General features: G+C 45.8%; 1 long non-coding RNA gene across 3 annotated transcripts in view; it reads right to left on the bottom strand.

Moving 5' to 3' along the window:
- Positions 1-24,012, bottom strand: part of LOC119971633 — a 34,926-nt gene that overhangs the window by 8,743 nt on the left and 2,171 nt on the right. For all 3 annotated transcript variants that reach the window (XR_005461881.1, XR_005461882.1, XR_005461880.1), the window contains exon 2: positions 23,198-23,619. This is a non-coding gene — a long non-coding RNA (uncharacterized LOC119971633). The remainder of the gene's footprint in view (positions 1-23,197; positions 23,620-24,012) is intronic.

Raw genomic sequence — 24,012 nt, forward strand, 5'->3', positions numbered from 1 at the left:
AGGGGATTACTCCACACCAGCTTCACGTAACAGCCTCCCCGAACAGGCGCCGGAATGTGGCGACTAGGGGCTTTTCACAGTAACTTCATTGAAGTCTACTCGTGACAATAAGCGATTTTCATTTTTTCATTTCAACCTGCGAACCTCTCTAAAGGAATACACCATTGGACTTTTGATTCTCAAAATGCAGGAACAACATTCACCATGTCCCCTGTCCTTTTTGCATTCATACAGAAAAATAGGTATGAGGGAAAGCAAGGCATACAGGGGGTGAAACATAGACAAAATAAGACTCATTGCTTCACATGAGTCCAGAATCAAAAGTCCAATGGTGTATTCCTTCAAGGAGGTGAGCAAGCTGCGTTGACTTTTCTCTAATCCACACACAATCGTTGTGTTCCATTTTGTATTGGAACCATTACAATCGGTGAGCTCCATCTATACAACTCACTCCGATTATATCATCCTTAAGCATGCTGCCAGTCACATTTGGTACCTGTTCTAACTTTAATGGATTGAGCCTATATAGATGTTGTTCAATGGGAATAGCATTTCCTACATTTACATCATGCTTAATTACTTTTGTACTTCCAAATTTATTCCCACATACAGCTCTATGTGACTGTAATAACTCTTATAGGTCATTTTGATTCCCCCCGCTAGGCCCTCAAAATGGCCTTTAGAGTTTGATGCTATCTTTCTAATGCCTTTGTGGTTCCGGATGATACACCATTGAGTTAAATAGCTTTATTACTAAACTATCCATAAATCCTGTGAATAACTTCGACATAAAATTGGATTCCTGATCTGATTGAATTTCTTTTGGTAGTCCATATCTCGTAAAAATAAAATCGGTTACCTCCTCTACAAACACTCTTCGGTGTGATGTTTCTTAATGGAATTGCCTCCAGAAATCTAGTTGACACATCCATTATGGTCAACAGATACAGATCAAAAGATTAACTTGCTCCTGTATCCCTTCAGATCTTAATCTCCTTCCCTACTCCACTGTATATAGATGACTAAACCTCACCCCAAAAGGTTCTGGCACCTGCCTATCCACCAACCTCTGAACAGGCTGTACACTCCGCTGCACCTCGTCCACTGATTTTTCTTCCCACTTTAATAATTCCCACAGGCTTGTTCTGTTCTACCGACTCTGTCTTCCCAGTAATTTTCTTAAGCCACAAACAATGTGTCTTCACATGTCTAACTTTATTACAACTTTATTAGGTTTCCTTTTTAATCTGAGGCAAACATTCCTTAACATCATCAACTAAACCTCCTTTGCAGTGACCACCTGTGAATTTATCATTTCCCAGTTTCTATCCCGATGAACCCGATAACCACCCAAAGGACATAAATGGTGGGTGGACCCACCATTTATAGTACACTGTACACAGTACAACAGTTATCAGAAATAGCTCGCAAAATATCAGAATTCAGCCCAAAAGGTGATCCATGTGAATTGTTTCAAAAAACCAACCAGCAAAGAATATTACATGGATTAGATGACAATGAAGAAAATAAATTGCTGTTAACGTGTTTAAGATCAACAGTTCCCTCAGCCTTGCCCGACCCTCAGAATCCGGTGTGGGGGTGAGGGGGTACCTTAGACGAAATGGAAGCAGCTATCCTACAAGCTGTGGGAAGCGATAGTGGTGATCCCGTAGGTAATTTAAACAAGTGAGAACAAAGGAAGGGAGAACACCCTACAGCGTTTGCAAAAAGGTTGCGGATTCATTTTAATACGGTCTACAGACTAAATTTACTCACACACAACTTAAATGGGCATCTAGGTCAGTGGACAAGGACCCTAGTAACCCATTCTTCAGAAGAATCAAGAAATTTGATGAAATTATTTAATCCCACGGTTCCAATTCATAATGAAGCCTGGATACTTAGGAGAATGACTCGAGCTTGGGAAAAGGAGTCAATACAAGATCTGGGAAAACAAGCGAGACAAAGTACCCTCCAGAACCAAGGCCCCATTTGGAGAAATGAGGGACGAGAAGAGGAAGAGAAGGTTACCAGCAAGGATCCCCTAGAGAACCCCCACCTACAAAAATAGCGGAATGGCCAGAGGCAGACCGAACTCTGGACCACAAAGAGGAGGACACCAAGGACCCCTGGGACAAAGGACAGCCGATTATACTTATGGTGGCAAGGGGCACTATGCAAGGTATTGTCCATCGTCCCCTCGCAACAATCCACCACAAGGGCTACAGAACAGAAGGCCACAATTGCTCATCGAGGGACCATCAATAAATGGTCAGCCAATGCACCTATGTAAATGGTGACTATTACCCTGGCACGTCTGGCCCAAGGAATAGTGCATGATGGTGTCAGGCCTCTCCTGTTTGGGTCTGTAATGCCAAGTGGGATAGTGTAGGCCGTTGACTCGTAGAAGAGAGATAGGAGGCCACCCAATTGAATTTTTATGGGATGCTGAAGGTTCCCGCGCTACCCTTAATACAGCCCATGGGATGGACCCATCTTGGAAATACTAAAAGAACAATAATATGAAGTAGATTCACCGGCCCCTCTCAGAAAGGATTGAAACTCAAATGTTGAAAATTTAGATTAGGAAACATGGTATGTTATCACCCAGCTATTTTAGTAAACTTACATCCTGAGGCAAAACACATATTACGTTCAAACTTTATGAAGAAATGCGGTTTATCATTTGACCCTGTAAATTGTTGTATATGGTACATGGTAGACTCGGAAGAGGCCCCCAAAGTAACATCTGCTGGGGAATACCATGAAATAATTTGTACAATTGGACAATTGTGGGTTAACGTCCAGAAGGTGTCAGATCAAAAAGACGTTCAGAAACTGATAGACGAAAATAGAAATGCCTTCGCCACAAGCCAACATGACTGCAGTAGAATGGAAGATCAGTGGGGCGGGATTCTCCGACACCCCGCCAGGTCAGATCATCGCCGGGGGGTGGCGTGAATCCCACCCCCGCCGTCCGCCGAATTTTCCGGCACTGGAGATTCGGCGGAGGCGGGAATCGCGCGCGCCGGTCGGCGGCCGCTCACAGCTCCCCCCCGGCGATTCTCCGGCTGACGATGGGCCGAAGTCCCGCTGGTTCTTTGCCAGTCCCGCTGGCGTGGATCAGACTAGGTCCCTTACCGGCGGGACCTGGCGGCGTGGGCGGGCTCCGGGGTCCTGGGGGGGGTGCAGGGCAATCTGGTCCTGGGGCGTGCCCCCACGGTGGCCTGGCCCGCGATCGGGGCCCACCGATCTGCGGGCGGGCCTGTGCCGTGGGGGCACTCTTTTCCTACGCGTCGGCCGAGTCAGCCTCCGCGATGGCTGACGCGTAGGTGATCCCCGCCCTGCGCATGCGCGGGGATGACGTCAGCAGCCGCTGACGCACTCGCGCATGCGCGGACTCTCGCCGGGCGGCGGAGTCCCTTCAGCCCCAGCTGGCACGGTGCCAAAGGCCTTCCACGCCAGCCGGTGGGGCGCAAACCACTCCGCCCCGCCGGCCTAGCCCCCAAAGGTGCGGAGGATTCCGCACCTTTGGGGCAGGCCGACGCCGGAGTGGTTCACGCCACCCCGCCCCGCCGGGTACGGGAGAATCCCGCCGCTGGTTTTGATAGAAAGTGAAGATCGCAGCCACAAAAGCAGTATGGTTTTCCAAAGCCAGCTGAACTATTTTGGAAGAGACTATAAAATTTGAGTTGGGGTCCTGACCCCATTTAAAGTTGAATTTATGTATAGCTTTTTAATGATTTAACATTGTACTTTTGATAAATGTATTTGAATGAAGAAATGTAATAATATGGCTGTAATTGAGGTCCCAAATTCAGGTTAATCGTTTCTAATTTATTAAGTGTAGGCAACCTTTTTAAATGTCTTCTCCTTATGAGTTGTGCTGGTTGGAATTATTTAGCACTGTTGCTTCACAGCGCCAGGGTCCCAGGTTCGATTCCCGGCTTGGGCCGCTGTGCGGAGTTTGTATGTTTTCCCTGTGTCTGCGTGGGTTTCCTCCGGGTGCTCCGGTTTCCTCCGACAAGTCCCAAAAGACTTGCTGTTAGGTAATTTGGACATTCTGAATTCCCCCTCCTGTACCCGAACAGGTGCCGGAATGTGGCGACTATGGGCTTTTCACAGTAACTTCATTGCAGTGTTAATGTTAGCCTACTTGTGACAATAAAGATTGTATTATATTATCATAACAGGTAATTGCAAGTTTGCTTCATCAAGGGGTCTTACGAACGATAGCCTTGACGAATAACTCACTGATTCGGCCTGTTGGGAAGCAAAATGGTTGTTGGCATTTAACTATAGACTATAGATAACTTTATGAGATAATCCCCTAACCGCACCAATGGTTGCAATTATCCCCGAAACAATGATGAAACAGAGCCCTTAGGCAAGATACTTTACAGTTTGGGATGTTAGTAATGGATTTTTGCCTATTACACTGAAAAGACAGTGTCAGTACAAATTTGCCTTTACATTCCAGTATCACCAGTAATCTTGGACATACCTACCTCGAGGGTTCCACAATTTACCCTCAATATTTCATCAAAAGTTGGCCCAATGCCTAAACAGATTCTCAAAACCAGTGGGCAGGATTCTCCATTCGCTGACACCGAAATCACAAAACGCGATTGGGCGGAGAATAGGTTCCGATGCTAAAATTGCGGCGGGCGCCGATTTGACGCCAAATTTCTATTCTCCGTCAACTTGAGAGCAGCGTCAATGCGGTGCGGAACGGCACTTACAGTAAACACCATTTTCATATCATTAGAGGGCCCAATCTGCTGTTCTCCGATGCCTCTGCGATGCTCCGCCTCCGATGGGCCGAGTTCACAATGGCGTGGTTCACTTTTGTTTTTAAAAATCGTGAAAGCGGTGTCATGGCTGCTGAGGGAGAGAGAGGGGGTACGGAAAGTGTCCAACATCGCCAAAGTTTGCTGACAGTTGCGCCGCTGGCCTGGGAGTGTGTGTGTGTATATGGGGGGGGGGGGGGGGGGGGGAATGGCCAGGAGGTGGGCTGTGGGGTCGGGGTAGACGGACACAGAACACCGTTGCTCTGACCCCAGCCGATTCATCAGCTGTATGGCTGCGCTCCAGCACAACCAGTGCCATCTTGTTGGCTGGGATGAGTGTGTGTGGGGATTGTAATGTATAGGCGTGGCTGCGCTTTTCATCCTCCCGAATGTCAATCACGGACCTGGTGAATCCTGCACCATTTTTCATTGGAATCGATTGTGTTCCACATGGCGCCGGTGCTAGTCCCTCTACAGTTGCTGAATCGATCCAGGTTTCCCGCCAGTTTTGCTGTTGTGAAAGTCCACAAATTCTGCTTCGGCAGAAACGGAGAATCTCGCCCAGTGTGCTTAATACAGTATGTAGATGATTTGCTTCTTCAGACAGAAAATAGTGAGGAGCATTTGCAATTGCTCAGTGAATTACTGAACCTTTCAAACAAATTGGGATTAAAAGTGAACCACCCTAAGAAGACCCAGATCATGCAATCACCTGCCTGGGATCAACCATTACATGTGGAAAACGAGAACTAGAAAAAGGTAGAATCAAAACCATTACTAAATTGCCATTGCTGATTAATTTGAAATCACTACAATCATTATCAGATTTGGTAGGTTACTGTAGAAATCACAATGATGGATGTGCTACCTATTTCTGAAAAACACCCCCTGGGAATAGAAAGAACAGCATACTCGAGCCATATTGGAGCGAAAGCAAGCTCTAGCCAAGACCAGCCCTACAAGTTTCTGACCCTGAACTACCCTTTATGCTAGAAATAGCAGTCACTGAAAGCAGGAACGGCATGTGAGATTGGGATCAATTGCCTATGCAACTAGGGTACTAATTCTTGTGGAACAAAGCTTTACAGTCTGTGGAAGACATTTACTCGCAGTATTTTGGGCTGTGCCGCACTTCGCATACATAATTGGATTAAATCTGTTTCCCATTCTAACAGAACACTTCCCTCTCCAATTGTTATTTGATGGAGAAATAAAAGATAGTACAGTGAGCCAAAATCACATTGCCGCTGGACTCTGATGCTGCAGGGATGGGACATAGCTATAAAATGAACCAAAACACCCACTCTCTTGGCAGACAATTTGAATTATAGTGGGGAGCCACATGAGTGCCACATTTTGACAGCAAAGGATCCCAAGAGCCCCTATGTGCAAAGCAAAATGGGGGAGGTGACAAAGCAAAAGCCACCTACCAAACAAGCAGTAAAACAAATGACAAAACAGCAGAGGAAGAGAAAGATATGGATCTGAAGTCACCCAAACCCATGGATAAAAACATTTTTGTAGATGGTTCCTCATGGTGGAGGACGGGATCCATAAAACAGGATATGGCATCTATGTTGAAGATTCAAAAGACAATGATATACATGAATTCGCTGCCCAGCGCTACAAGCGCACAAGCAGCTGAACTGGCAGCTGTGGTTTATTTTGTAAGTTTTCACCAAGATTTTCCAACCCCAGCAAATTGTAAGTATGTGTGCAACAGCCTAACAGATTTCCTATCCCTGTGGGAAGCAGGCTTCATATCTGCAGATGGTAAACCTTTGCCCACTGCCCCACTTATTAAATACATCTGATCACAAGCCCAAGGCCGAAAGTATGGCGTCATTAAGATAAAGGATCATCACAGGTCTTCTCCAGCCGGCAACATAAGAGCAGATGAGTTAGCAAAACAGCGTGCCTATGATGGGATCCCATGGCAACCCCCTACTCTCGAACAAACAACAAATTGGTGCAGTAGCCACTAACCAAATCAAGATCGAGGATCTTGAAGCAGTCCAAGTCGAAGGTAAAAAGATTACAGTGCCCTTAATGCTGTGAGGCAGCAATGCAAACCACTATGCCACCCGTTATGCCGCCCATTAAGAATCAACCACATTGCTGTGGGCCTGGAGTCACATGGAGGCCAGACCCGGTAAGGATGCCATTCATAGATTCATAGAATCATAGAATTTACAGGGCAGAAGGAAGCCATTTGGCCCATTGAGTCTGCACCGGCCATTGTTCTTCCCTAAAGGGACTTTAGTGAACCAGATGGGTTTTTATGACAATCGACAACAGTTCATGGTCATCATTAGACTTCTAATTTCATATTTTTATTGAATTCAAATTTCACCATCTACCATTGTGGGATTCAAATGCAAGTACATTACCTTGGCTCGATGGATTGCTAGTCCAGTGACAAGACCAGAACACCATTGCCTGATCAACAGGACAGGGGAACCTGAATAGGCCATTTGGCCCTTCAAGCCTGCTTCACAATTTGACAAGATCCTGATGATCTGCTCCACTTTTATGTCTGCCACCCCATAACCCTTGACTCACAACAACCTGTTTACTTATTCAATTCCAGAAATGAGATTGTCAGAAGTGGGATTCAAACCCACACCTCCAGAGGAGACTGCTACCTCAAGTCCTTAATGGTAAGTAGGATGTGCCGTGTTGTGAGATGATTATGTCAAAATACGGGTGGGATTTTCCTCCCCTCTGTGGCATGTTCTGCAGCGGTGGAGGATGGCAGGATCGTCTGGTCCTGCCATTGTCAACGGGCCTTCCTGTTGAACACACCCCTCACCGTTGCGAAACCTTGGGGGGGGGGAGGGGTGTCTGCTGTCAACAGGACTATAAGATCCTGCCAGTGTGACTGGCCAGAAGAACCTGCTCTACAATTCTGTCATTGATGATGAACCACAGTACCTCCGAGATGGCAGTGTCCCATGGTGGCGAGTATCCTAAAAGCAAAGGCAAGAATAGGTCTCCAAAGGCCTGTGTGCCAGTCACTCCTGTCAGTGTTGCTGTTGACAGATCTGTGACAGGTAGATTGGTGAGGGTCAGGTGAGGTGCTTTCCTTCTCTTGTTGGTTCCTTCACCAGCTGCCACAGGCCAAAGCTGGCATTAATTTCTTCAGGACTTCACCAGCTTGGTCAGTAGTGGTGCTTCTGTTGATGGACATTAAATTCCCGTAACAGCCTCCCCGGACAGGCGCCGGAATGTGGCGACTAGGGGCTTTTCACAGTAACTTCATTGAAGTCTACTCGTGACAATAAGCGATTTTCATTTTTTTCATTTTCAAATCTCCCACCAAGTGTACTTCCTGTGCTCCTGATATATCACAGAGAAGGTGGTCGGTGATAATCAGCTGGAAGTTTTGCTCGTCTACGTTTTGACACAATTCCAAGGAACTTCCTAAGATCTGGACACTATATTAAGGACTCCCAGGGCCCCTTGCTGCTGACTTTAGGCAACCTGATGAAAGTGGGCATGTGTGGTTATTGGCTGAGGGCAAGATTGAAAACTAAAATTATTGTTATGAAATTCTTTGCTGAAAATAAATGATTGGAGAAAAAATGGAGGCAAGTTAAAAGAAATAAAAAGATAGGAAGTGAAAACTGATTGGGTGCACGTAGTGAAGTGACATGCTGTGTGGTTGTGAGACATGAGTAGATTTACAGCGATTGGTTTTAGAAGTTGTTGCTGATGGGTTTCTGTCCTAATTAGTAAGGAAACACTTGGAGTGTCGGTCATTGGTAATATTTATTGAAATGAAACATTGCTATGGAATCAGGTAAGGTAATTGGGTAAGGGAAACATGGTCAGTTGGGACATCAGTATGGTTGTCATTGTACTGAGTCTGGACTTGGATGTAGCTTGCACCCAAACCCTAATTGAAGCCTATAGTAGTGGGTTGGAGACTGATTATCGTCATGTCTGAGTAAAGTAAATAAAAGTGGAAAGTAAAATGAGAAACTATTTAAATCAGTAGAATATCCAACTTCATAATGTATTAAACAAAGGAATAGACAGAGTCAGGAATAGAGGTGAGATGGAGAATGCAAGAGAGAAGGAGAGAACCAATACAGGAAGCATGAGAGAGAGGAACAGTGGGAGTGAGAGGGAAGGTCAAAAATTAGAAACTAAATTAAACTTTGGTTACTGGAAGATAAAATGAAATCTGGGCTTCGTTAAACTAAAATGAGAACTAAAAATATGACAGCCAAAATCAACAACTGTGCAACAGAATTTAAACATAAAACTAAATACATTCTGCAGTTGCACATTACTCATATGTGGGTTTTGGAAGAGTATCACTGCCAATACTCACATAAGACTAATAGCCAGTTGGGACCAAGGACCAATAAGGTGCCAACTTCTTCAGGAAAGGACAGAAATTTGTGGAGGAAAAACGGTTAAAGAAAATAAATAGTGCAAAAAATAATTCTAAAATGGAAGGGAACAGGGTGGCAGGTGAGTGGGAGGATTTGGCAGGAGAATTGAGAATGCTGTTAAGTTGCTAAAATCTGTTGCGTCTGGAGTGCTTCAATGTGCCTGGGAGGGAGATTAGATCCGATTGCTGAAGTTTGATTGGCACTGTTCAGTATGCAAAATCTGGAAAGGGTGGAGTGAAAGCAGGAGAGGAAATTGAAGTGGTTTCAAGAAAGTAAATGGAGGTGTTCAAAAATGTATTCCTATTCAACACTGAGCAGGCATCAAGATGACTGCACTTGATCAGAAGGAGTAAATATAAATTGCTATATTACACGGAAAGAATATTTTGAAGGCTCAGACAATAAGAAATGAATGTATAGCTGAGAACATTGTTAGAGAAGAGCAACTGATAGTAAGAGTGATAGAATGGAATTAAATATTTGCAGAAGTAATGTATCTTTCTGGAAGCTGGTAGAGAAAGGGGGTGTCTTGGGATCATGTTGAAGATGGCCAATTACAGCCCCATCAGGCTACTCTCTATCATCTGCAAAATGGTGAAAGGGGTAATCAACAGTGCTATCAAGTGGCACTTACTCAGCAATAACCTGTTTGTGGATGCTCGAAAACCTCTCCCCTGACTCCCCCCCCCCCCCCCCCCCCCCCACCACCACCACCCCAACCACCCTCCCTTCACTTAGCAGCTGACTGTAAAAAACCCTTTAAAGTGCAGATTAACCAGACGCCATCTCTTTTGGAACCCCTCAATCGCCCCCCCTCAAAGCAAACGTAACTATAAATTAAACTTATAGTTTAAACTTATAAACTTCCAAACTTAATATAAAAGCTCCATCAAGTCCCCATGCCACCCAGAGGCACAGGGCGGAGAAGCTGGCCTCCACTCCAACAGGACCTGCCTCTGAGCAATCAGCGAGGAAAAGGCTAAAACATCTGCGCGCGCCTCCATCTGCAACTTCGGCAGGCCCAACACCCAAATATGGCCCCCAGGGACTGGGCTCCAAGTCTACATGCAGGATCACTGACACGGTGCTGCAAAACTGCCTCCAGAATTTCTCCAACTTCGGGCAGAACTACAACATGTATATGTGCATAATACACTCACAAATGTCCTCCACACCCTCAAACAACTGGCTAATCCTCAACCTCATTAGGTGCAGCCTGTGCAGAACCCTTAACTGTATTAATCCCATCTCACACATGAGGTTGAAAACAGTGCTTTATAAATGTAAGATTTTCATTCGGCATAAAATATAGCCTGTGGTGCAGGTTATTGCCTTAAGGTTATTGGTTAACATTCAAGATAAAAGATTGAAAATAAATTATTAAATAACAGCCTGAAAATTGCGTAAGCACTCCTTTAAGAAATATTAACTTTCCATAAGGACTATGCTTCAGATAGACATTCAGTAAATAAACAACCAATTGATAAAAGATGTAGAAAAGGTTGGATATATTTCAGTTAACATTTGAAGAGATGCTAAATTAGAAGTTTCACTTTTCCCACTGAAAATTTCCTTCATTGACAAACCCATTTAATTGCATTCACTGCATTTCTAGTGCCTATATCTTAACTGACTCTCAACTACGACTGCCATGTTCTTACCTTCCAGCCCAAGTTTCTGCATTCATTGGGCCATCTTATTTTTCATTCATTTATGGGATGTAGACATCACTGGCTAGGCCAGCAATTTATTGCTCATCCTTAGTTGCCCTTGAGAAGGTGGTGGTGAGCTGCCTTCTTGTACCGCTGCAGTCCGTGTGGTAGAGGTTCACCCAAAGTGCTGTCAGGGAGGAAGATCCAAGAATTTGATCCTTTTCCTTTTTACTCCTGCAAGGGATGTGACTTCACTGGCTAGGCCAGCATTTATTACCCATCCCTAATTGTCCTTGAGATCCAGCAAGACTGAAGGAACAGCAATATAGTTCCAAATCAGGATGCTGTGTGGTTTGGAGGGGAACTTGCATGTGGTGGTGTTTCCAAACATCTGCTGCCTTATCTTTGTAGGTGTTCGAGTTTGTGAGATTGGAAGGTGTTGTGAAGGATCCTTGTTGAGTTGCCGCAGTGCAACTTGTCGATAGTATACACTGTTATCACAGTGGAGGGAGTGACTGTTGAAGGTGATGAATTGGTGCCAAACAAGCAGGTTGTTTTGACCTGGATGGTGTCAAGCTTCTTTTTTAAACATTTAGAGTACTCAATTCTTTTTTTTCCAATTAAAGGGCAATTTAGCATCAGCAAATCACTTAACCTGCACATCTTTTTGGTTGGTGGGGGTGAGACCCACGCATTTACAGGGAGAATGTGCAAACTCCACACCGACAGTGACCCAGGGCTGGGATCGAGTCCGGGTCCTCGGCGCCGTGAGGCAGCAGTGCTAACCACTGCACCACCGTGCCATGGTGTCAAGCTTCTTGATTGTTGTTGGACTCATCCAGGCAAGGAGAGAGTAACTCATTACACTTCTGACTTGTGCCTTTACTTTAGGGAATCAGGAGGTTACTCACTGCAGAATTCTCAGTATCTGCCCTACTCTTGTAGCTACAGCATTCATGGGCGGGATTCTCTGATCCTGAGGCTAAGTGTTGACTCCGTTGTAAATAGCGTCGCATTTTATTACGGCGTCAACAGGCCACCAGGAGCAGGTATTCCAAGCCCTACAGGACGGCAGCACACACTGGAGCGGCCCATGCTGCTCCAGCTGCCGATGCTGGCCTCAAATGGGGGCCGCAGGCTTGCACATGCGCGCTGTGACCAGCGTGAATGCGCGCATGCGCGGTGGCTTCCTTGTGCGCACCAGCCCCAATGCAACATGGCGTAGCGCTACAGGGGACGGCGTGGAGCAAAAGAGGCCCCCAGCCCGAGAGGCCAGCCCGCCAAACAGTAGGCCCCGATCGCGGGCCAGGCCACAGCGGAGGCTCTCCCCGGGTTCGGACCCCCCCCTCACCCCCACCAGGCTGCCCCTGAAAGGATGCACGCCGCGGTCCCGCCGGGTAAGACCTCATGTGGATTGCGCCGGCGGGGCTTGGATTCTTTTTGCGGCCACTCGGCCCATCCCTGGAGGAGAATCGCCGGGCGCGACCCCCGATCAGTGCCAGGCAGGCGCCAATGACACCGATTTTCCGCTCACCGGAGAACCGGCGGACCGGCGTTGGGGCAGTGTCGCGCTATTCGCGCCAGGCCTGGCGAATCTCCGGCCTGGCGAGGGCTGAGAGAATCCTGCCCCTGATTCAGTCTGGTTCAGTTTCTATAACTCCCAGACTATTACATAGATGCATAGAAGATAGGAGCAGGAGGAAGCCTTTTGGCCCTTCGAGCCTGCTCTGCCATTCATCACGATCATGGCTGATCATCCAACTCAGCCTAATCCTGCTTTCTCAACATAGCCTTTGATCCCATTCTCCCCAAGTGCTGTATCCAGCCGCCTCTTGAATATATTCAAAGTTTTAGCATCAACTACTTCCTGTGGTAATGAATTCCACAGGCTCTTCACTCTTCGTGGGAAGAAAAGTCTCCTTCTCTCTGTCCGAAATGGTTTTCCCTGAATCCTCAGACTGTGACCCTTGGTTCTGGACACACCCATCATTGGTAACATCTTCTCTGCATCTACCCTGTCTGGTCCCGTTAGAATTTTATAAGTTTCTATGAGAGCCCCTCTCATTCTTCTGAACTCCAGCAGGAACAATCACAATCTAGTCAATCTCTCCTCATATGACAGTCCCGCCATCCCTGGAAACAGTCTGGTAAACCTTCGCTGCACTCCCTCGAGAGCAAGAACATCCTTCCTCAGAGGAGACCAAAACTGCACACATCACTCCAGGTGTGGCCTCACCAAGGTCCTATATAATTGCAGCAATACATCCCTGCTTCTGTACTCTAAGCCTCTCGCAATGAAGGCCAACATACCATTAGCCTTCTTTACCGCCTGCTGCAACGGCATGCTTACCTTCAGCGACTGGTGCACAAGGACACCCAGGTCCCGCTGCACACTCCCCTCTCCTAATTTACAACCATTCAGGTAGTAATCTGCCTTCCTGTTTTTGCTTCCATAGTGAATAACCTCACACTTATCCAAATTATACTGCATCTGCCATTGATTTGCCTACTTGCCCAACCTGTCCAGATCATGCTGCAGGATCTCTGCATCCTCATCACAATTCATCCTCCCGCCTAACTTGGTATCATCTGCAAACTTTGAGATGTTGCATTTTGTTCCCTCATCCAAATCATTAATATATATTGTGAATAGCTGGGGTCCCAGCACCGATCCTTGTAGCACCCCACTAGTTACTGCCTGCCAATTTCAAAAGGAGCCATTAATCCCGACTTTTTGTTTCCTCTCTGCCAACCAGTTTTCCTTCCACCTCAATACATTTCCCCCAATCCCATGTGCTTTCATTTTGCACAATAATCTCTTGTGCGGGACTTTGTCAAACGCCTTCTGAACGTCCAAATATGCCACATTGACTGGCTCTCCCTTGTCAACTGTACTGGTTACATCTTCAAAGAATTCAACAGTTTGTCAAGCTTGATTTTCCCTTCATAAATCCATGCTGACTCTGACTGATCCTGCCACTGCTTTCTTTTTTCTTTTTCTTTTTCTTTTTTTTCCTTTTTTTAAAATTTTAGTGTACCCAATTAATTTTTCCAATTAAGGGGGCAATTTAGCGTGGCCAATCCACCTAGCCTGCACATCTTTGGGTTGTGGGGGTGAGACCCACGCAGACACGGGGAGAATGTGCAAACTCCACATGGACAGTGACCCAGAGCCGGGATCAAACCTGGGACCTCGGCACCGTGAGACAGCAGTCCTACTCACTGCGCCACCGTGCTGCCCCTGCCACTGCTTTCGAAACATTCCGCTATAAAGTCCTTGATAATGGATTCAAGCATTTTCCACTACTGATGTTAAGCTTACTGGTCTATAATTCCCTGCTTTCTCTCTACCTCAGTTTTTGAATATCAAAGTGACGTGAGCTAGCCTCCAATCTGCAGGGACTGTTCCAGAGTCTATAGGATCCCGGATAATGTCTATCAATGCATTCACTATTTCCAGAGCCACCTCCTTAAGCATTCTGGGATGCAGATTCTCAGGCTCTGGGGATTTATCCGCCTTCAATCCCATCAATTTTCTCAGCATTTTCATTTTCTCTACGAATGTTGATCTCCCTGAGTTCTTCCCTCTCACTAAACTTTTCGTTCTCCAACATTTCTGGTATCTGATTTGTGTCCTCTTTTGTGAAGACAGAACCAAAGTATGTATTCAATTGCTCAGCCATTTCTTTGTCCCTTATTATGAATTCCCCTGTTTCTGTCTGTAGGGGGGGTGGGGGTGGGGGGCTACATTTGCCTTTACCAATCACTTTCTCTTCACATATCTGTAGAAACTTTTAGTGCCAGTCTTTATGCTCTCTCCAAGCTTCCTTTTGTACTGTACTTTCCCCTTCTTAATCAATCCCTTCGTCCTTCTTTGATGAATTCTAAACTGCTCCCAATCCTCAGACCTATTATTTTTCTTGGCCAATCTGTATGCTTCTTCCTTGTATTTGATACTATTTCTATTTTCCTTTGTAAGCCATGGATTGGCCCTCTTATCCCCTTTGCTTTTCTGCCAGACAGGAATGAAGAGTTGCTGTAGTTCCCCCATGTGTTCCTTGAATGTTTGCCATTGTCTATCCACTGTCATCCCTTTAAGTAACTCTCCCCAATCTATCAAGGCCAACTCACGCCTCATATCTTCATAATTCCCTTTATTAAGATTCAGCACCCTAGTCTCCGAATTCAACTACTTCACTCTCCCTCTTGATAAAAAAATCTATCATGTTATGGTCGCTTATCCCCAAGGGGCATTGTTGGGGATGTGGGAGAAAGGGAGGGGGGAGGGGGAGATGCGGTCATGGGGATGGTGAATTCAGCAATGGTAATGCTATTAAATGTTATGGGGAGATTGGTTGGATTCTGCATTGTTGAAGATGGTCATTAGCTGATACTTGTGTGGCATTAATATTATTCTTAATTCCCATATCTCCATTTGATACCCCAGCATTAGATAAAATTGGACTGTTAACTACTTCTGATGCATCACAAATGATGATGACTTCCTGGTCAAACGATTTGGAGCAACATTCATTATTTAGTACATCGACTTAATTTCTTTACTCCTTTTCAGTTCCTTCCTTTCTTTGTAGTTTTCTAGATTTCTTTTACATTTCACATCTAAAGAGTGTATACAGAGGTGGCAGCGAGTGGCGGGGGGGGGGGGGGGGGGCATCTTTTTTTCTGTTCAGGCTACTGTGTTGGAGACATGCAAAGGGAGCCCAGTGTGAGTTGTACACTCATTTCATCCTGGTCCTTGAAGGAGAAACGCATTTACCTTCACTGTGAACACAGACAGATCTGTTAATTCCCCACGCAATGAGAAGAATCCTGACATCCTATGGCGCACCACAAGAGATCAATCCGATTCTTTTGTAATAGTAATGCAAAACCATTCTGCCAGCCTACATGAGTTGCTGGATGTGAGAATTTCTTACTCCTAGCCACAGCCAGAGCATCAATATTCCCAGCACACTGATTTACATTGTTTATGCCATCAGTGGTGGACTGTTGTCAATAATATTAGTTACTATTCCTCTCTGCTCTGTGCACAGCTACATGTGGCACAAACGTGGCCTCACGTTACGTTGTCGGTTTGCATTCAAGGTCAGTAAAATGTGCAGTAACTGTACTACAATAGAAATTAAAATGGAAGAATGTACTTCATGCATTCTGACTTCTTGCAACATAGTGATAATTCTGTAAGCATGCACAGTTATCACACATTCGTTGAACAGCATGTTCAATTTGTATGGTGCCATTCACATAGAAGAATATATGAGACTACTTTACAAAGAGGGAGAAGAAGATACCAAGCAGGAAACGAGAAAGATAAAAGTGGGGGACAGAGATAGCTTTTAAGAAATTTAAGAGGGCAAAAGGAGGCAAGGTAAAGTGGACCTGTGACAGAGTTCCAAAAGGAAAGGAGGCACTCAAAGATTTCTATGGGGAACTGGAAGAAGCAGACAAGCAGCTGTGAATACTGAATTGGAGCAGCTTAAATTTCACAATAACATTGGGCTGGATTCTCCGATTTGCAGACTAAGTGCTGAGGGCGGCGTGCGAACAGTGGCGTTTTACGGCAGGAAAAATGGCGCAAAAGCTACACTGATCCTCTGTCTGGTGGGAGGGGGGGGGGGGGGTGCTAGCAGTAGTGCAGCGTAAAACCTTCAGCTTTACCTGCATGGCGCCGGCCACACAGTGACCCAGCCTGCCAAAAATTGCCCCCCAGTAACCAGCCTCATCACCCCCAGACCACTCCCACTCCCAGCCCCCAATGAAGACGCACCCTGCCAGCGAAACGCCCCCCCCCCCCCCCCCCCCCCCCCCCCCCCCCGACTGTGACTCAGTCCGCAGCTACCATGCGGGGTCCACGAAAAAAAAGGAAAAGTGTTCCACGCCGTCAGGAACTCAGCCCATCGGGAGAGGGCCTCAAGTAACGCCCTGAGGCCATCCCGGCGGCGTGGGGCGTACTCTTTGAGTACGCTATTTTTGAGGGGGCGGAACATCGCAAAAGCAGCGCCACTCCCGATTTCGGCGCAAACAGGGATTCTTTGGCCTATCGCCGAATGCAATTTTGCTGTCGTCAACCGGAGAATCCCGCCCAGCATCCCAGCATAAAAACCACATTCAAATCCACATCTACGGTTGGATGAAAAAAAAAGATGTCTTACATTTAGAGATCCCAAAGCATTTTACAGCCAATTAAGCAATCCCTCTTGTCATGTATTGAAATGCAAAGCAAGATCCTACAAACAGCCATTATTAAATAAGAAACAGATAAGCCGTTATAGATCCTGACACCAGGAGATCTCCCGTGCTTTTCTTTTGTGCCCATGTGCGAGGGCTGGTGAGACCCCACTTCAACACCTCATGTCGTATTGCGCAGTGCTCCTTTAGTGCTGCACTTTAATGCTCAATCGAGATGGTGCCGGAGAGTTCCCTCACACAGATCCTCTTCCTACATCTCTTACAACTGTACTAATCTCTTAAAACTTAATTCTAGCACTAACACTATAATTAACCTTTCTCTTTAATGTTCTCTTTCTATGTATTTACCTTCTGTAATTATATTTGCCCTTTGTTTTTTTGTCTTGTGTGGAATGATCTGTCTGAACTGTAGGCAGAACAATACTTTTCACTGTACCTCGGTACTCATGAAAATAAACAAATCCAGTTCACTGAAGTACCAGCTTGGATTGTATGTTCAAGTGCCTGGGGTGGGCTTTCACCATCTCCTGAAGCAGATGTGAGAATTTGACTACTGAGCCAATGCTCACGTCAAGTAACAATAACAGGTGATTATGCCTCACTGAACTTCTCTATATGAGCCTGAATTTTGACAGCTGCATTTTCACATGCATATCAACATGGGAATTAAGTAGGTTAATCCAAAAAGTTCTGTTTTTCTAATGCTAATAGCTCTTTGGAAAGAAAAATACTTAATGTGTGGTGAAGCTTTTCATTGCTTTTCTCTTTCTTATTTACTGGTACATTTTCTTTTAAAGATTTATTCCCTTCTTAAAGCGTCTAATGCCTAAGTCAGAAACGTGAGAACAAAATCTTCACTCAGACTCTGGTTCAGTACTGATGGAGTGCTGGAATATCAGAGGGGTCACCATTCAGACAAGATGTTAAAGTAAGGCCTTGTCTGACTTGTTGGTTGAATGTAAAAGGTCCCGTGGCAATCCTTGAAGAAGAATAAGGGGCTGCTCCTGCTTTTCTGGCCAATTTGTCCCTTAACTAACACCTCCAAGAAACCAATGAGTTGGGGATTTATCTCATAACTGCTGTTTCTGGGACCCTGCAGTATGCATGATTGGCTTCCTAGGTGCCTGTATCACAACAGTAACCGCACTTCAAATAGCACTCAATTGACAGTGAAACACTTTGATGCTGTGAAAGCTGATACATAAATTATTTATTTTGTATTGTTCAATATTAATTTCACCTCTTTAGCTCATCCAAAATTGACCAATATCTACTTTTTTCATAATAAAGAATAATTTATTACTCATTCATCCAGCTGTGTAGATCTTGTATAGATTCAGGGAACATCAAGCTTCCACCTTCATGCACAGTGTTTAGTGTGTAGATAACGTGGCAGTACCTATGTAACTCAGAAGACTACTAGTATGCTGAGGACTTGTGGTGTGAGACACCTCAACAGCTGACACTGTTGCACCTGCCTGCCATTTAATTGCATCCTTAGAAAATTCTGGAGCCATTTTGTTTATCAGCTAAAACAAGTGGAATGTTCAAGTTCCTTTTCAGTGCTTATTTTCTTCGAATGTGAGAGTCTGTATACTGTGGACTGTATTTTGTATCTCAATTACAAGGCACACGAGATGCAGCTTAGTCACCTTTTCAATCAAAATCATCATGGCAGCAAAATGTCTACTGCAATGTTTGTAAACTGTCTCTCACTGGGGACTGTGTAATACATTATTTATGCTTTAGAAGCCTGTAAAATATTGGGAGTGGGAGAGGTACTAAGCTACCTTTGTATAAGCTCAGATCAAGTCCTAACCTACTATGTAGTCTATCTCCTGCGTCACGGATGTTGCAGCATTTTTATTTTCCTTACTTTACAGATTAAACTGTGTGAAACCTGCACTCAGGACAGCACATATTGCTCACTAATCCCATCCAAGCCTCCATGTAATTTAATATGAGGTTTAAAGCACACATTGTACATTGTGTAAAATAACAATGTTTGGGAAAAAGTTATTTTTCTTCCAAAGATCTTGGAGATGTTCAGAATAGTTGGATTGCCTGTGTAGAGATGCGAGGTATTAGAGATTGTCCACGAGACCAGAGGACTTGTTCAAGGTAGCATCTTGGACAATGGGTAGGGTTCTGTGGTTTAAACGGAAGTATGAACATTGTGGATTTGAAACAAGGATTCAGGGATCTGAAAATCTAAACACAAAATGCTGCAAACACTCAGCATTCAAATTAGGAACAGGAGTAGGCCACTTGGCCCCTCGAGGAAGGTCAACCATTCAATGTGATCATGGATGGTCTCACTTTTACCTCAGCAAGCCAGGCAGGATCTGTGGAGAGAACAGCAGAAGTAACATTTCAAGTTGATGCCCTTACCTCTGGACTGGAAGAGGCTGGAGATGGAACAAGCTTTAAAAGACTGCAGAAGGAATGAAAAAAGTGTGGTTTTGTGATTGGGTGGAGGGCAGGAGTGATTAAATGACAAAAGTAATGATACTGCAAGGCAGAAGATCAGAGAGTTGAATGTGTGGCTGAAAGATTGGTGTGGAAGGAATGGGTTTCAATTCATTGGGCACTGGCACAGGTACTGGGGAATGTAGGAGCTGTACCATTAGGATGGGCTTCACTTGATCCTCACTAAAATGCACCGTCCTAGCAAATTGAATAACTAGGGCTACAAGGGCAGCAGATACCTGGGAACCCCACCACCTGGAGCTTCCCCTCCAAGTCACTCACCACCCTGACTTGGAAATATATTGCCGTTCCTTCACTGTCACCAGGGCAACATCCTGGAACTCCCTCCCTAATAGCACAGCGGGTGTACCTACACATCAAGGACTGCCGCGATTCAAGAAGGCAACTCATCACCACCCTCTGAAAGGCATCTAGGGATGGGCAATAAATGATGGCCTAACCAGTGACGGCCACATCCCGTAAATGAATTTTTTAAAATGAGAGGACGTTTGGCTAAACAGCTTGAGGGGGTGAGGGGATAGGTTCCAGGTGAGGGGAGATTTAGAAAGTTAACAAGATAGGACAAGGTGATAGTGCATGGTTGTGATATAGATAATGATAACGAGTGTGTGACAGAGGACAGAGCACACAAACCTGAGAGCAAACCAGCAAATAGGGTGTGGCCATCCATAGAATTCCTACAGTGCAGAAGGAGGCCATTTGACCCATCATGTCTGCACCAACCCTTCAAAAGAGCACCATATGTATTCCCACTCCCAATCCTGTAATCCCACACAATTTGCATATCTTTGGACACGAAGGGGTAACTTATCATGATTAACCTACCTAACCTTCACTTCTTTGGATGTGGGAGGAAACCGGAGCACCTGGAGGAACCCCAGCAGAAGAAAGTGCAAACTCCACACAGTCACCCAAGGCTGGAATCGAAGCCAGGTCCCTGGCAATGTGAGGCTGCAGTGTTGACCACTGTGCCACCATGTCGCAGGGAAAAGGATAGGTTTAAATGTTATTTATCTGAATGCACAATACATTCATCGCAAGGCTACACCGCGGACGGAAGGGGGAAAATGGGACTGACTGCAATGCTGTGCCGAGAGCTGGTGTGGACTCGTCAGGCTGAATGACCTGAATGAGGCATAAATGACTCTGTGACTCAGAAGGGGGTTGGCCATGAGGTTAATACAAAAAATAGCGCGTCCGTGGGTTTAAATGGTTACAGCAGAAGGCACGTGTGCGGGGTGGAGATGCATGCAAAGGGAAGGTTCCAGTGGATGAATGAACGGACCCCCAGGTCTGGGAACTGCCCATCTCAGTCGTACACTGAAGTTAGTTCGGGAGCGGGAGTTAGTTTCCTTGTAAAATAATTTGAGCCCCAAATCTGAGCTGCAGTTTGTGAATATATCTATTGTTGCAAACGTATGATATCAATCTGACAAACTCACTCAAATGTACAGCTTCATTCATTCACCCTTCATTCTCATTCCAGTCAAACCTCAGTTCACCAGGAACCTTGGTCTGTTCTGTTCTTTAGTTGTGTGTGTGTGTTTTACTGGGGGATGTGGTCAGGCTACACTTGGGAACCGTGCCCAGATAAAAAGCTCTGTGAATGAGCTGGCGCTGTGGATTAGCAATAAAGTATAACGGCTGAAGCTGGGGAAGGGCTGAGCCCAAGCTTCGCTCCAGAGCAGCATCGCTTGTCGGTACCGGCAGGTGTCACACAAACATTGACAGCAACATCCAGTGCAGCTTTCGGAATTTCACTTATCTCTCTCTCTGTCTGTTGCGCTGGTTGGATGGATAGAAGCAAGCTTTCTAACGCAAAGCAGGACCAGCTGGTGCAGCCCACTGCAGCAGGACGGCTTCTTGGTGGATAGTGGATAAGTTGGAGAATGCAATAGAGAGCTCAGTGCCCAGCTAGGTGGAAGTTGTGGGCAGCGAGCCTCCAGCTCCATCCCGGGCGAGAGAAGGGGATGCACAGTTAGGATTGATTGCCCCAAATATATGGAGCCAGGGCATTCTCGACCTTGCTTTCGACGTCACATCCTCAGTGTGTCGTGCATTCCTACAGGCAGGAGATTTTACACAGTGCCAATTACTTACCTTCTAACAACAAAGCATATTTTCCGCAGTGCATACGGATTGTTGACCTCGCACCATTTATTCAGGGTCAACAGCAAGCCGCCCATAGGCCAGTGACACCAGTTTCCTACCACATTTCTCATTCGGGCAAGCGAGAAAAGAAATAGTTCACGCTGGAGAGCAAACACCCAGCAGTCGGCGGGAATGAGCTTCAAAGAGAGCTGCTGTCCCCTTTAAACACAAGGCAGGTTTCCTTTGGCCCATCAGACCTGCTCCAGTGTGGCTGAGTGTTACTCACAGGGTCGAACATGTTTGCCACATCTGCATCCCTGGAACACCTGTAACAGCGAACCCGCCGGCAACTTTTCAAAAAGCTTTTAAAACATTAAACCCTTGTTTGCAACCCTCTGTGTTGGATAATGTTACAAATCATTGTCTTTCGTGCCCTTTATTTTGAGCGCAGGAACTGAAGCAGAAGGAAGCACTAATTAAACAGTTTATTTCATTAGCATTCCCCACAAACAAAAGACGCGCGGTTCATCCACTCGGCACACTGAAAGCTGGACTGCGGATAGGTGCTCAGCTGTTCTAGTTCCTGGAACTGGGCATAAATATTCTGGGCTCTAACTCTGACTTTCATCACTCCTGCTGATCTTGGCAGGTTTTCTGAAGGAAGGGGTTGTGGGAGTTTTATATATATTTAGTTTAAAGTGTTTTTTAAATGTCTTCTTTGCATGCACAATAGGTTGTCGAGGCTGGAGTTACGGTCGGTACGAGGCTGCTTTTCAACACAGCGATTGACCGTAGTTACAAAATGATGGTCGTTAACAATAGGCTGCTACTTCTAAAAAAATCTGGTATTGAACTTAAAATCATGGATATGCACAATTAAAATGCCGTATCTTGGCATCAGTTGCAATGACCCTCATCGTGGCTGTCTACAGTTGTCCAGACTTCTCCCCCCCCCCCCCCCCACTCCCCAATCTTCACCATCTCCCTCAATCAAATCTGATCCCCTACCCCCCTTATCTCTGGCTGCCATCTCAAATTTTTTTTTTGCAATGTCAGCCATGGCTCAGTTGGTAGCATTGTTGTCTTTGAGTCAAAAGTTGGTTGCTAAAACTGCGGGACTGAAACAATGATGTGGAGATGCCGGCGTTGGACTGGGGTGAGCACAGTAAGAAGTCTTACAACACCAGGTTAAAGTCCAACAGGTTTGTTTCAAACACGAGCTTTCGGAGCACGGCTCCTTCTTCAGGTGAGCTCACCTGAAGAAGGAGCCGTGCTCCGAAAGCTCGTGTTTGAAACAAACCTGTTGGACTTTAACCTGGTGTTGTAAGACTTCTTACTGGACTGAAACAAGGCTGACAGCTAAGGAGTTGAACACAACTAGGCTGACACTCCAATGCGATGCGGAGGGAATGTTGCACTGTCGGAAGTACTGTGTGTCAAGTGACCCTGAGGCCCTATCATCTCTCAGGTGGACACAACTTCTTCTTCGAAATAAAGCCATACGCTGTTTTACCTCCATTCATCTCTCATTCTGCAACACGGAAAGAGGGTCATTACTTACATTGTTGTTTGTGGGAGTTTGCGGTGTGCAACACTGTCTGCTGCTTTAGCCACATCACAGGTGGGACTGCACTTGATAGAGGACTTCATTGTCTGGAGTAAGCCATGGGACATCCTGCGATCGCGAAAGGCGCTATCTACATGCAAATCTTCCCCTTCTCAAAAATATTCTATCCCGCCAGTTAAAAAGTGAAATGCATATTCGTGTTCTGTGCACATGCAAAGAGCAGAAATTATTAAGCCGCGGGGAGAAACTGGCTGTTTTATTTAGTTAAGCGTGCAAACGTTCATGTTTTGGTGGCGTTTTGCTTTATTTGCGAAGAGCGAAGTCTCTGCCCAGCCAGTTAACCTGCCTGATGAATGCTGCATTGTGTGTCCTCGGACTTACCCTGGCACCTTCAATACTGCCAACTGGGGAAGCTGCTGAATAAGAACAAAACATCATTCCATAAACATGATCACTTTGAGCAGTGTTCCGAGTATGATCAAAGTAATTAAACAGTGCTTACATCTTTAAAAGAAAATAAAACTTTCTTCCCGTGCGGTGCAGGTAATTGAGTAAATACGTGGTGGCTGCCTCCCCCTCTCAGTGCTATGGTACAATCTGCGAGGTGCTGAAATGGAGAGCGAGCCGACCGCAGCCTACCCTGCTGACACCACCAATCCCCGCCTCCCTCCCGCTCCTATTGGTCTGGCCGGCTGCCGATCGGAAATCCCCGGGGTTTGATTGGCTGTGAGCGGGGCCACGGCCCGGAGCCTCCGCCCCCCTCCCCCTTGGCCCGGCGCCTTCCTGCCTGGGTTTGGGGTTTGGTTGAG

This window comes from Scyliorhinus canicula, chromosome 9 (assembly GCF_902713615.1).
Source record: "Scyliorhinus canicula chromosome 9, sScyCan1.1, whole genome shotgun sequence".
NCBI classification, from domain to species: Eukaryota; Metazoa; Chordata; class Chondrichthyes; order Carcharhiniformes; family Scyliorhinidae; genus Scyliorhinus; species Scyliorhinus canicula.